General features: G+C 40.8%; 1 protein-coding gene across 4 annotated transcripts in view; it reads right to left on the bottom strand.

The window, feature by feature from the left end:
• LOC103482236 (uncharacterized) overlaps nucleotides 1-13,824 on the bottom strand; it is a 75,417-nt gene that overhangs the window by 54,184 nt on the left and 7,409 nt on the right. For 2 of the 4 annotated variants that reach the window (XR_014085325.1, XR_014085328.1), the window contains exons 1-2: nucleotides 6,521-6,971; nucleotides 1,101-1,156 (exon numbers count right to left, since the gene is read on the bottom strand). The gene's annotated coding sequence lies outside the window, so the exon portion shown is untranslated. Of the gene's footprint in view, nucleotides 1-1,100; nucleotides 1,157-6,520; nucleotides 6,972-13,824 lie in introns of those variants that run through there. The other 2 variants (XR_014085324.1, XR_014085326.1) reach the window with 1 other exon arrangement.

Below are 13,824 nucleotides of genomic sequence, written 5' to 3'. Positions count from 1 at the left end.
CCTATCCAACTATCTAGCTAGCTGCTTATCTAACTAACTATCTAGCTAGCAAGTTAACACAGTAGCTAGAATAATTCTGATTTGACCCAAGTCACTGAGGAGGCAGATATTGGATCTTTGTGGCATGTATATCCTACATTTCTCTCCCTCTTTTAAGCTTTCTCCTTGGTTCATCTTCTTACTGCTGACAGAGGGTTTTCTTCCCAAATGTCCTTAATTTTATCATTTCATTTGTACATGAATCAATCCATCCACACTAGATCATGTTGATGTCTGTCCCTACCGTCTTGTCCAACAAAAGATAAAATGTCTGTTGAAGAATAATTGTTCTGGCTCTTCAAGCGGTTCCTGTTTTCTTCTGGAGAGAAGCTGCAGAAACCTGAAGCCGATGTTATTCTGAACATCATGGCTCCAATGTACTTCTGTACATTTGATGATTAGGGCCAATGGAAAAAAAAATGGATTTAGACTTTTTTCTCAGAATTCTGACTTTAATCTTCTGAGATCAAAAGTCAGAAGGCCCTAATCCTCTTGTACTGGTGGGACCTTCTTCAACTGGACTGAAATAATTGCTTGGGTCCAATTTCAGTATAAAACTGGACCCTCTTCACTCTGATTAAGAGAGATGGCAGCATGGTGAACAGAATTAAATTTCATAGTTTGACTCGAAGCTTAATCAGCGAGCAGATTGTTTACATTGAGCTCAATGAGTGACCAGTGAGAGTTTTTTGGGTCGAAATCTTCAGAACCTGTCTCTTCCCTTTCAACTGGATATCGCTAACTCTCCACTCTGATTGGTTGTTGTGATTATGCCAACTTTTTTGATATCAGTTCCAGTTTGATGGCTTTTTACAGGAGAAATGTAGATGAGTAGGGGGATGTTTTCCACTGTGAGCGGGAGGGAAAAGGGGTTCTGGTGCTGAATGAGTAGATTACTCACAGGAGAGATGGCACAGACCATGAAAGCCACAGCTTGGCCAGAGTGGAACAAAGTCTGCCTCAGTTCAGTGTAAGACTATATCCAGGCCGCGTGCCTTCACTGCTTCTTATACACACACGAGCTTCTCCAAAAGCAGTGTTGCTGTGCTGCTGTGACTTACAGCGTGTTTCATCTGGAGCTCAGCGTTGGTCGGCAGGTCCGTCTCTTATTAAGGGACTGTTTGGAAAAGAACAAGCAGAGAAAAATGTGACTGAGCTGTTTGTCGGCAGAGAAACACAGCTGTCTGAGGATGTTGTGGAAAGTATGAGGCTGTTATTTAGTCTCTCACTTCATCATTTCGCTTCATTCGTTCTGCATCATGTATCTGACTTTTTATTTATTACTGATTAAAATATAATGAAATCATAAAAGTGAAATAAAGTCTCAGTTAAAGGCAGCAGGCAGACAGAGATTTATAACTTTTCAGGTTTCAGCAACATCTAATAAATACGAATGTCTGCTTTTAATACTTTAAATCATTATGAGATCAGCGTTTGCGCAATGAATCAGTCTATTAAGAAGTCTTTGTGTCGCTCAGAGGTTGCAGTTCAGCTAAATCTGGTGATTTAAAGCAGTTGCAAAGTGGTGTGGGCTTAACACTCCAAAAACACAAAGAATTACCAAATAATTGTGGTCTAGTTTCTACTGCAAATATCTTATCACACTTGAAATAAGACAAAACAAATTTATAAGTAACTTTTCAGCAAAATATAGAAGCTTGTTTGATAAAAACATATTTGTTCTATTGGCAGATTATTTCACATATGACAAGATATTTCCCCGAGTTATAAGTAAAAGGAATCTGCCAACGGAACGAGCGCTTTCATCAATATTTAAGAATTAGACTTAAGCTGGTATATTTTGAAAAACATTTACTTATAAGTCAGTTTTGTCTTCCTTCAAATGTGATGAGATATCTCCACCAGAAACTGGACAAAAACAAAAATACTTTGTTAGAGTTTGTGTTTTTTACAGTGTAGTTTTAGCTATTTTACATTAATCGTTCAGATTTTCTTCTAGCAAACATAAGCCAGATTTTGGAAAACAAAGTGTGTGAAAACTTTAACAAACAGAATGTGACCGTTGTGTCTTAAAAAAAACCCTCCATCAAAGATCTGACAGGATCTGAGAGGTTTCTTCAACAGACGAGCTGCTGTGGGCCAAGTTTTCACCAACAGATGGTCTAGTACAGCGTTCTCAACCTTTTTCAGGCCAGCGCCCCCCCCAGCCTTTATTCAGGTCCCTCACCGACCCCCACCAAAGAATTTGTAGGATACTTTACACTGACTATTATTTTATTATTTATATTACTATCACTATTGTAGATGTTTTGATTTTTAGGCTTGTTTCTGTATTTATCATAAAAAATAATTTCCTAGAGAACAAAAAAGCCATGGGAATAGAAATTATTTTCACAGGTGTCTACAAAAAATGCAATGAACATTCAAGTTAAAATTGGTAGGCCTTGCAGCAGTGGAAAAAATATTCTTATTCTTTGCCATTTTCTGTTGTTAAATATTACACAAAATGACCGGGGCTCCACAGTGGTAGAGCTGTTGCCTTGCAGCAAGAAGGTTCTGGGTTCGATTCCCGGCCCCGGTCTTTCTGCATGGAGTTTGCATGTTCTCCATGTGCATGCATGGGTTTTCTCCGAGTACTCCGGTTTCCTCCCACAGTCCAAAAACATGACTGTCAGGTTAATTGGTTTCTGTGTTGCCCTGCGACAGACTGGCAACCTGTCCAGGGTGACCCCGCCTCTCGCCCGGAACGTTAGCTGGAGAGATAGGCACCAGCACCCCACCCGACCCCACTGAGGGACAAGGGTGTAAAGAAAATGGATGGACAAAATGACCAAATAAAAGATGTACAACATGCCAGTTTAAACTTTGATCTATTTGCAAAACGACTGAGCTCTGCAACATTAAAACATGGATAGAACTGTAACTACATTAATCATAGCTCTTCTTCTCTTCAGTGTTTCTGTCGGTTTCTGGTGGTGCAGCTCTGTGCTGCCTTCAGGAGAATGGGACATCAGAGCATCATCCATAAAACTTCACCCACATGGCATTTAATGTGCAAACCAGAGCTTTCAGTGGAAAAACTAAAGTTTCAGGTCCTTTTCATGCCATCAAATATGAGACAGAAACATGGATTATATCTTTATATACCTGCTATTGATTTATAGATTAATAGTTTTACTGGACAGAAATTACAAAGAATAAATCTGGTTCTTAATCAAATCCTAATGAATCAAATTGAAAGTGTCATGGAGTCTCAGACTCATGACATGAACACTGACATGAAAAATAATATTGAAGAAATAAATATATCAAATCAAATTAAAAACATAAATAAGTGATAAGTTATTTACTGTTATGGTCTGTAAGATATATTTATTCTCAGTACTAGATATGGTCTCAACAAACCCATGGCACTTCAACAATATTATTTTACCTTTTATCTGGAAATAGTGTCTGTTTATTCTTGCCATACAGTCCTCTGTATTAAGTATTGTTCGAAAGGTCTTGCCATACCAGTTTATTCCATCAGTAATCTTCACTCATCACCTGCTGCGCCGCCTAATCGTCATGTGTTTCACATCATGTGTTGATTTTTCACTGTTCAGCGTCGGATTCTGTTTTCATGCCATAATTCACATCTAGTTCGTCGCTCCGTTTTATGTCCCGCTTCTCCTGTTTCAGAGTTTTGCGCAATGTGCGCGTCGTTATTTTATTTTATTTTTTTTAGCCTCTAAGGTGCAGGGCGGTCGTGAAGCGTATAGATGGGGGAAAGGCATACTAACATAAACCTTTTAAAACAACGGAAACAATTTCTGCTTTCTGCTTATTGAAATTTAAAAGTGCTGTGGTACCGTTGTTCCATCACCCCCATTTCATACCGGACCACTTACAGCACCGGTGTTAACGCTATAAAATGAACGCTCTCTATTGTGGTATCACCCATGGAGGGATTTCTTTATTTAAATGGGTTCATTTTTCAGAGGGATACAAAGTGAGGGGCGTAGGAACGAGTCTGTCATTGAGGGGGACGCATATCGGAAACCTGACAGATCAGTAAATACCTTGAGCAGAAATGTCAAACAATTATGCCATCAACATGTCAGTATTGCATTACTCTTGTTTCAGGAACAAGTATTCTAACATGTTACTATTTACAATCCAATAATCAGATTAAAGTTATGCGTAGTATAATGACCGTCATTCCAGGATGAACACTCACTTTAGAATTTGCCTCACAATTAGCAAGCTAAATACTCTGGTTGCACAGACAGGCTAACAGATTCTGATATATTTTATTGGTTAAAAGACATTTGATTATTGGTCAAAATGCATTGATATAAATTGACTGGATATTGAATTGGTTCTACCTCTTTCTAAAACTAATGTAGACGGCCACAGTAAACGGCTCATAAAATAAGACACAACAGTTTAAACTCAATACAGCAGTTTGACCAACAAAAATAACATCTAAAAAACAAGTGTTGTTCTCCTTGAACAACTCTTCATCAGTGCAACAGTTTGATCTACAAAATAAATAAAAATGATACTTTCACGTCTAACAGACCTTTAGCTCCTCACTGTTAACTCAGTCTCACTTTCCAGCCCTGCATTCAGTAACTTACCAAACATGAGCCATAAAAACACTGAAGCAATAACTGTTTTTCCCCCCTGTCATTTCCAGCCACAAACATTTAACTAAAATATCTACAGATATGTGTTTCTGTCTCTGCCTCCCTCTGACACTCTGCAGCCTGATGTTCCTGCATGGATTCATGGATTTACAACAGACACTACAGTAATGTACAGGATCAGAATGTGAACTAAATATAAAAAGTATGTTTTTATCATACAGAATGAGAATTTAAACAACTTAATTTTCAGATGTATACTTTATTATACATCTCAACTCTATTTACTGTGTAGCAAAAATTTTCATAAATTTATTTTTAAACCTCTCCTCAAGCACTTTTCTTATTGTCTCCTATCCATTACCCTTATAGTGTGGAAATAATGAAAAAAATATTGAAACGTTGAAAGATATCAACCTGACATCAGTCTTCACCTGTTCTCCTTTTATTGAAATTAATATAATTTTTATATCTTCACACTCTGAAACTCCACCTGGCTCTCCTATGTCTTCCCTGATCTGCTCTTCTCATAATAAAATAGTTTAGTTTATTTAAAAATTAAAAACAGTTAATACATATTTCAATAAACTAAATGAAGACCTCACCAGAGCTTCTTCACCTTTCTTCAACATCATTCTATTTAGATATATTTTATATCTAAATAATATAATATAATATAATATAATATAATATAATATAATATAATATAATATAATATAATATAATATAATATAATATAATATAAATGTTAAGTGGTCGAGTATGATCAGGTGTTGCTCACTTTAAATAATAAAAAGGCTAAGTTTGCTGCTGTTTCAGTCTCATTCTAAATCATTGTGACTAGACTAGCTAACTTTTAAACAAAATTAGCAGTAAAATGTTGGACATGTGACTATTCCAGAATTAAAACGGCTTAACCAAAAAGATTTAGTTCTATATATGAAAGTAAACAGATGTTATAAACGAGCGATATTCATGGCAAAATTCCTGACAGATCGTTTTCCTCATTCAAACGGAGTTTCTCTGACTCGTCTGCCGCTGCCTTTACTCTGAGCCTTAAGACGGGGGAGGGGGAGGAAGCGCTCTGCTGAATGCGCTGTTATGCGCCTTCAAAATAAAAGCATGCGAGTGGAAGATTTTAAAATTCTTCGCAAGTGCGGTGAAATTATTGGGGGGGACGAATGTGACTCTCTCCAATATACGCCTATGAGTGAGAGTATAGTGATTTTAGTAATTACATGTTTATAAGAGCGATTTTCTGTTGTCCTTCTATGGAAGCGTGCAGCCTTCAAACGGAAATAAAACACTTTTTAATATAAGTTGCTGCTTTGACATGATCACAGAACTGCCAAAACGTGCATACCAGACAAAGTTAATCACAGCAATGTCATCAGCCGGTGTAACGCTGAACTGATGCGGTGAAGCTACCAGTAGCAGGAGAACGGAGCTGCGCCAAGAAGCTACAAACACTGAAGAGAAGAAGAAGAAGAGCTGCCATCGATACCGTTGCAGCCAGGCATGATTTAATGTTACACAATACAGTTTTAGCAAGTTGCTCAAAGTCTAAACTGGTATCGTTGTGTATATAAGGTGTAAAGTTTACCTTCGACCAAACGCCCCCCCAAAGGAATCCCAGCGCCCCCCTTTTGTAAAAATCTTCGCCAGCACCCCCTGCCATCCTCTGAACGCCACCCGGGGGGCGGTACCGCCCACGTTGAGTTCCGCTAGTCTAGAATAATCTTGGTGGTAATGGAATATTATTTTTAAATAATACTATTAAATAATAAAGTACTATTTCTGTTTTTATAAAGACAAAGTGGAGCTAAACACAGGCTGGTGGTCCTAGTGGGTGAGTAAAGAACCCGATGGTAATCAGTGAAATCACTGCTCACCTCACACTCTGCTGCTGTCAGACTTGGCTCCCTAGAAACTGTTTTAATGAAACTCCTCAAACACTTCTAGATGTGTGACCTCTGAGAGTCCAGAAGCTCCAGATGGATGGGCCTCAGTCTTCCATGATCCAGGAGAAACACACGGTTTCTCCTTAATTTAGCTCTCAGAGGGATAGACGGTGCAGAACTCGCATCAGTCAGTCCCTTTAAACACTTTTACCTCCTGCACCTCTCTCTGTGTGTCCTTTAAACCTGTCAAGGTAATGGAACTGGTTGCACCTGCCTGGAGCAGCAGCTGCTGCTAGGCTCTCCAAAGAGCTTCACAATGATGTGCCGAGGTCCTGAATTGAATTTAGTGGTTCCTCCTTCTGGGTTTGTGGTTGGAAGACGAGTGTTGGCAGTAAATGTTGGAGCAATGAGCTGAGCCAGGTGCAGCAGTGAAGCTTTAAATCTCTGTCTGGACCAACTGGACCAGCAGGGAGCTGTTGACTTCTCCTTGTTTTCCCTTTTTAGGTTTCTGATGAGAACAAAAATGAGAAGAACGTCTCAGACAGAAACGGAGAAACGGCATTCCTGAAGTTTTCACTGGGAATCTCTTCATTGTTTCCATTAATCAAAGGAAAGCTCACACATCTGTTCCAGCAGCAGTGGTGGAGAAAGTACTCAAAAAAATTACTTAAGTAAAAGTACAAATACACAGACAAAAATGTACTTAAGTAAAAGTCAAAGTACCACATTAACATTCTACTTTAGTAAAAGTAAAAAAGTACTGGCTTTTAAAAATACTTAAGTATTAAAAGTAAAAGTACTTGCTGAATGCATTGCCTAATCACTAATATCATTAAGTGAACTGATCGTATTTAATTTTAATACATCGGTAATGTGCCATTTTAATGAACAATGCCACAGATAAAGCATGTTTTTATTGAGTTTACTCTGTAACATAGTTTAGACTTAGATATGTGATTCTATGCATCATAATTTCAGGGATGGAAACATCTCCTGTCCTAACATAGCGTGAACTTCACTTTTTTTGCCACACATTTATTTTGAAAGAAACCCAACTGGCAGAGGAGGACATGGAACCAAGGAGCCTCGTAGCAGAGTTGTAGTCTAGACCACCGAACCCAAGACCAAATCAAAACCAGTACCCCATGCTACATGACAATAAAATTAAGTGCACCTATCAAAATTGCTTCTCAAATTGATCTGAAAGATTTACTTTCCCATAAAAACACCTAGATATCATAGAGCTGAAATAAATGTAACCAGTGACAATTCAAACTTTTCTTCATTCTGTTTTGCTTTCATCTCTGTGCCACAATACACAGAGGTCTCCTGCCATCTCTAAAAAAATAACACCCTGGGCGATTGCCCATATTGCCAATGTCAGAACTTGCACCATTAAACATAGCAATTAACAACGCTCAACTATGAACACTGTCCAAGGTCCAATAAGCAAGAAGTAACCAAGCAGGAGGAGCACCGTGACTGTTCTCATCCTCCCTCCTGCTGCAACGTCTGCCACCATGACAAGTGACGAAAACAAAGAGCAATGAGCATGCTCTGTGTTCTTACGTTCTTGTTTTATTTATTCGCCAATTAAATATAAAGATATTTTAATGAAATAAAATAGCTACTGCAGTGTACGCAGAGCATTACAAGAACAAAGAACGGCTCTCAGTGAGGCTTCAGCACTATAGGACTTGGTCAAGATCCGTCCAGAAGAATCGGATCATCCATGAATGTCATATTACTATATTGCACTTTGGTCACAGCGTTCTCCCATATATGCAACACCTCAGTCAACACCTCCACACAGTAAATCAGCCATGAGTGACAACTTTTTTTCATCGCAGATGCAACATGTGTCTGTACAGCTAGCTTTGCTAGCATCACGTCCACGGATCTTACCTTTCTTTAAGCTTTCCTTCCAAGTGACGTTAAAAATTGGACGAAGTCCCCACCGTCTGTGAAAGCGAAGCGCTGCTGATTTTACATGTCGCCATATCTTATGATTTATGCAGCGCTATTATATTACTGACGCTCAGAGGAAACCACTGCGCATGTCTGGAGCTCCGCGTGCGAGTAAAGGTGGAGCCGATGGGTGACAACAGACACTAAGTCACGTTATTGCTCTGATTTTACGGCGCCACCTTAAGTCCCTGAACTTCACATTTTAACGGAAAAAAAGAGCAACGCGACTTGGATGTAACGAGTAACGAGACAGTTTGTAGAAATGTAGTGAAGTAGAAAGTACAGATACTTACTGTAAAATGTAGTGGAGTAAAAGTAGAAAGTACCCATTATTAAATCTACTTAAGTAAAGTACAGATACATGAAATTGTTACTTCCCACAACTGTCCAGCAGCTTCAGTTGAATATTTCAGGAGGTTTTTTTATAGAAACATCTAATCTAGAAGGTGGAGAACGTTTCCCTCCATTTCTCTACTCCAAGCTGTCGCCTGATTGGCCAAGCCTTGGTACTCAGAGTATGGGCTTCATCAGGTCGAGATGCTTATCAAAGAGCTGAACCCGTCCCACCTGTCTTCCAAAGGGTGGAGGACAGTATGTGGACATTTGGACACTCAGTGAAGTGGAGGAAGAAAGACTCTGCTTTCTGTCTGTTGATCTGCTGTCCTTCTTCTGGCCAGACTCGTTGGTTTTTCCTTATTTAACAACTATCTCTGTTTTTCCAGAACTGACCCATATCTAGTTGTGATTGCATTACAAATAGCTAAGTGAAAAACTTTGTCGATATTCTGCTAATGTCAAAAAAGCACAATTTCACAACTGCGGCGTTTCAAAGCAACACACCAGGTATGTTTTTTAAGGGAATAACATTATAACATGATGTGACGCTCAAAAAGCTCACACTGCTGCCCCTTTAAAGCTTGTGTTGATGAAAAGCTGCTGCCTGTTCTTGTCTCTGTTGCTGCTGTGGAGCAGCAGGCTAACATGAGGTGCCGAAGCGGCCAAAACCTGGACATACAGCTTTTGGCTGTGTAACCTGTATGCAGCTGAGTGAAGCTAACACCCCACCTATCTAAAAAAAAAAACAGTAAATACATCGAGTAGTTAGTGCTCCGTTTGTGCCAATAAATTTTTGTTTGTGCTGCTTTGGTTTCTGAGATATTAAAAATGATTTTTTTAGGTCATTCAGCGGTCACCATCCCCCTTATCTTGCTCCAAAACAAACCATAGTGGGCTACTTCTTTAGTGCATCGTTTGTGTCGCTAAAATCGTCATCAGTCCAGGTTTTGTTTTTGAGATGTAAGTTATAATTTGGGCAGAAATTTTGACCCGTGGGTCAACGTTAGAGGGTGCTGCTCATTCTGACCCGTGTGAGTGTCTCTATGTCCAGTTTTTGGTGGCTTTGGCGCTTCATAGTCTGATACTTTTAGTGCTAAAGCAAGAGAGAAACCCAGGAGCTGCTATTTTCAGCTCAGAGAAAACAGCAGCACTTCTGCTTTATTGCTGGCTTTGGCTTCAGACTGGAGCTGCTGGTTCTGTTGGACCTCCTCTGGACCCTCTGATCCAGAGGCTCCATGTTTCCCCCTCAGCCTGTGTGTGCAGGTCTGGTTCCTGTTGGATTGACTGTCTGCACCACTGAGATAAGGATCACTACAGAGCCTCTATTACCACGCTCTGCCACCTTCATGGCTACAACAACAGAACCCGGTTCAAACAGCAGTGCTGCATTCCTTCCACATTCCTCAACCCGAGTCCAAACGAACTCCACTTCCTGATCTGAATAAATCAGCCGACCACTCAGCTCCTCCGTTCCTCCGACTGCTTTTCTGACCTTTGACCCGGCTGTGAAACCTGCTGACAACCCCAACCTGAGCTGTCAGCCGGTTTGTTCACATCGTGTCGTACATAGATTAGCATTTTGTCCACATCCCAGTGTTGGTAGAAGACAGAAATGCTCCTTTGTTGTCTTACAAAAGTTCTCAAGTGACAATATAATTTGAAAAGTAAAGCTGTGCATATCATTAAAACTATGGAACAGTTTTTTATGAGGAGTTGAGAAAAAAAAAAGCTCCACTATGAATGAATTCAAAACACTTTAAAAGGAAAAAAAACTTTTAAGTCTTGCACACATTTGAGGTTTGTTTTTTTTTAAGGTTTTTTTGGCTCTAGTGGCCTTTATTTGAAAGTGCCGAGACAATAAAGTAGGTTAAGAGAGAAAGAGAGAAGACGTCCAGCAAAGGCCACCAGGCCGGGAATCAAACCTGCGACATCAGTGCCAAGGACTAAGGCCTCCTTATGGAGGTTGTGCTTGACCCCTGCGTCACCACAGCAACCCCAACATCTGAGTTAATAATGAGGAAAATGATCATCTTCTATCGCTGATTTAATGTATGCAGACATGAACATTTATTTGAATAATTATAGAGAAAGGAACAGGTTTATACAAGATCCCTTTCTTCTTTCTGCTCCATCTTCACTCATTAAGTGCTGCAAGAGAACGTGTTTGTGAATTAATGATTTGTGTCTGGTTTTCAGACAGAGGGAGAGTGGAGAACCCAAGGGATGTTAAAGAGGCTCCAGGTTCTGCCAAAGAAAAAATGAACTCCGTCTTTGTTTCCAATTATTATTATGAGACAGGTGAATAAACCATCAGAAGCTTTCAGTTCAGAGGTCTTTAATGAACCAAAAGCATCTGCTCTCTGAGTTTAATTCTCCTGGTTCTTCATATGAGCCACTGCAAAGAAAAAGAAAAAAAAGCATTAATCAGCATGTTGTCATCAGTCTGTCTGCTCCCACTTATCCTGCTGGTGGAGAGTCCAGCTGACCTGCAGCAGTCGGAGAAAAAAGCTTTTTTTTTCTTTTCTTCAGCTTCTCCATGAAACTGGTTGATTTCTCTGTGGAGGAAGGAAAGTTGGAGACTTTCACTGGAGCTGAGGTCAAATACTGTTCAAGTATTAAAGCATGTTTGGTCATAATCTACAGCCGTCCAACCAGCAGGATGAGTTCAGGACCAAACGGCCCCGGTTCTGAAGGGTTCTGAAGGATCAGTGTGAGGCTGCAGCAGCAACAACACAGCCCGGCTGTGAACCCATCACTCATTTGACTCCTAGTCACTTTGTGCTTTTCCTCCTGCAACTTATCAAAATGTTTGCTGCTGTATTTCCTTTTTCCAGCTGAGAACTAGAAGAGCCTGAAGAATCTTCTTTTCTGCTGGTTTTGCTGTTCAGTTCTACCTATTTAGAGCTCCTTTCATAATGAGCCGCTTTAGGTCATGTTTACGCTCGCACATGAAAATGGCAGCAATTATGCAATTGTGCATCCTTGAAAAGCAGAAGTGGAGCCTCCTGCACAACCAGCAAGAAAGCAGTGAATGTTTTCTGAATGATAAGCTAACAATAAAATGCATGTCTTTTCCAGCAGCCATTGCACAGAACATACACAGGAACTATGCTTGGGCTGCTAGGTAACAAGATCAACTTTGCTAGTGTTGCTGGTGATGGGCACCATCTGCTGATTTGGGATGTTATATTTGCTTTTTGAAATGTGTAATCACCAAAAAAAAAAACATGAACTTATTGCCATAGAAACTACTTTTTTTAACATTAGGGCTTATTCTAGAAACAGTAGCAAGTACAAAAACATGCAAAATGATCCTCTCCCAACGCTGCACAGTTATTCAGCGAGATGTTCGGGTGAGCGGCCAAATAAACGGGTCGCCTTCCAGCTGCTAACGCCAACAGGCCTTGTAGCCACATTACAGGAGACACGTTTATGGTGTAAAGCAGAGCTGAGCATCTGCTGCAGGTTGGAGCTCTTACAGCCTCATAGATACCAGGCCTGGCACTTCCTGTATGCTGCTCCTTAGGCCCCCAGCTCTGTAATAATGTGGCTCAGGTTCAAACAGTTTGTGTAGCAGCAGGGAGTCACTCAGTCTGAGTTCATCACTCTCTCACTCTCTGTTTTTCTCTCTCCCTGTTTCTCTCTCAAAAGTCTAATATCAAACTCAGAGCCTCCAAACTCCATCAGTCCATCTCTTGTGTTTCCTCTCCTGTCCACTAGGGGCAGAGTGCCGCAGCTTGCTGTCAGCTGAGAGTCTGTAACTCAGAGTGAGCTGCTGATGACGGGGCCGGGCCCTGTGCTGGGAACTGATCTCCAGACTGCGGGCCCCAGGTCTCCGTCTGGGCCTCCTCCTCTGCTCGGGGCCCTCTCTCTCTCTGAAACTGGCCCTGGCGCCGCTCTGCTTCCATATTTGTGGCCGACTAATTAAAGTGCTAGTTGTAAAGTTCAGAAGGATGATTGAGAAGAAGAAGAAGTGCCGCAAACACACACAGTTCCATCCAGAGTTGGACATGGAGGAAGTCTGTGGTCCTGAGTGAACGCAGACAATCCCAGCATGCAGAGAGCAGGAGTGGAGGGTGGTGGCGCTGTTGGAGGAGGTGTTATATTTAGGGCATGCTGCGGTGGAGGTGGAGGCATGCGATGTTGTTCACTGAGTCGGAGGGTTGAGTGGCAGAGCTGTGATGTGGGCTGGACGAGTGGAAATGTCCACTGTGAAATTACAGGCAGCTCAGTGAAGGAGAGGAGATGAACTTGTTTGTGTTGTGGCTCATTGCAGCAGCAGAACGATACTCTCAGCTCCCAAATAAGAGGCTACAACAACCGTGTGCTCAGCTTGAAGAGTTTTCCCAGAGGAAATCCTCTTCTGTGTCAAATAACCAGACGGCCTCACGTTTGACTCTATTACATCAGTGAACATGTAGCGTGGAAGAGAGAAAACCAAATCGTTCCACCAAAAATCCCTGTTTGGTTTCAAAGAGCAGGTGAGTTTTAGTACAGCAGCGAAGCAGGTGTCCTCCTGAGGAATCGTTGTGTCCGACTATTAAAAGTCAATATTTGAAGAAGACACACTGCCAGCGAAGGCCTGAGAGATTTTACAGTTAATGAGGAGGATTTTTCTTACTGCTCTGATTTAGTAGAAATCCATCATAAAACCACAGAACAGACACAATGCAACAGAGAAAACCATTAGAAATACACAAAAACACTACAGTGGGAGTTTTTGGCCTCAGGATAACCATTAGTGCTTCAACAGGGCTATGCTGCTCCATAAACTGCAAATGAATAAGTTCTGGCTGCTGTTATCTCTGACCAGGTTCAATCACTGGATCCAATAAATATACACTCCTCTCTGACTGTTTCCTCTTAATGCTGGGAAACAACAGACTCTTTAATTTATCTGTAACGCTCATCTACTCTGAAGCAGAAAACCAGCAGAGATATTCTAGAGCAGCTCCTGACCGAAGGCGGCGACTCCAGAAACAAGAGTTGTT

The sequence above is a fragment of the Poecilia reticulata genome, chromosome 20 (genome assembly GCF_904066995.2).
Source record: "Poecilia reticulata chromosome 20, P_reticulata-male-v2, whole genome shotgun sequence".
NCBI classification, from domain to species: Eukaryota; Metazoa; Chordata; class Actinopteri; order Cyprinodontiformes; family Poeciliidae; genus Poecilia; species Poecilia reticulata.
The sequence above is the reverse complement of the archived record's forward strand: the minus strand, read 5'-3'. Positions and strand labels throughout refer to the sequence as shown.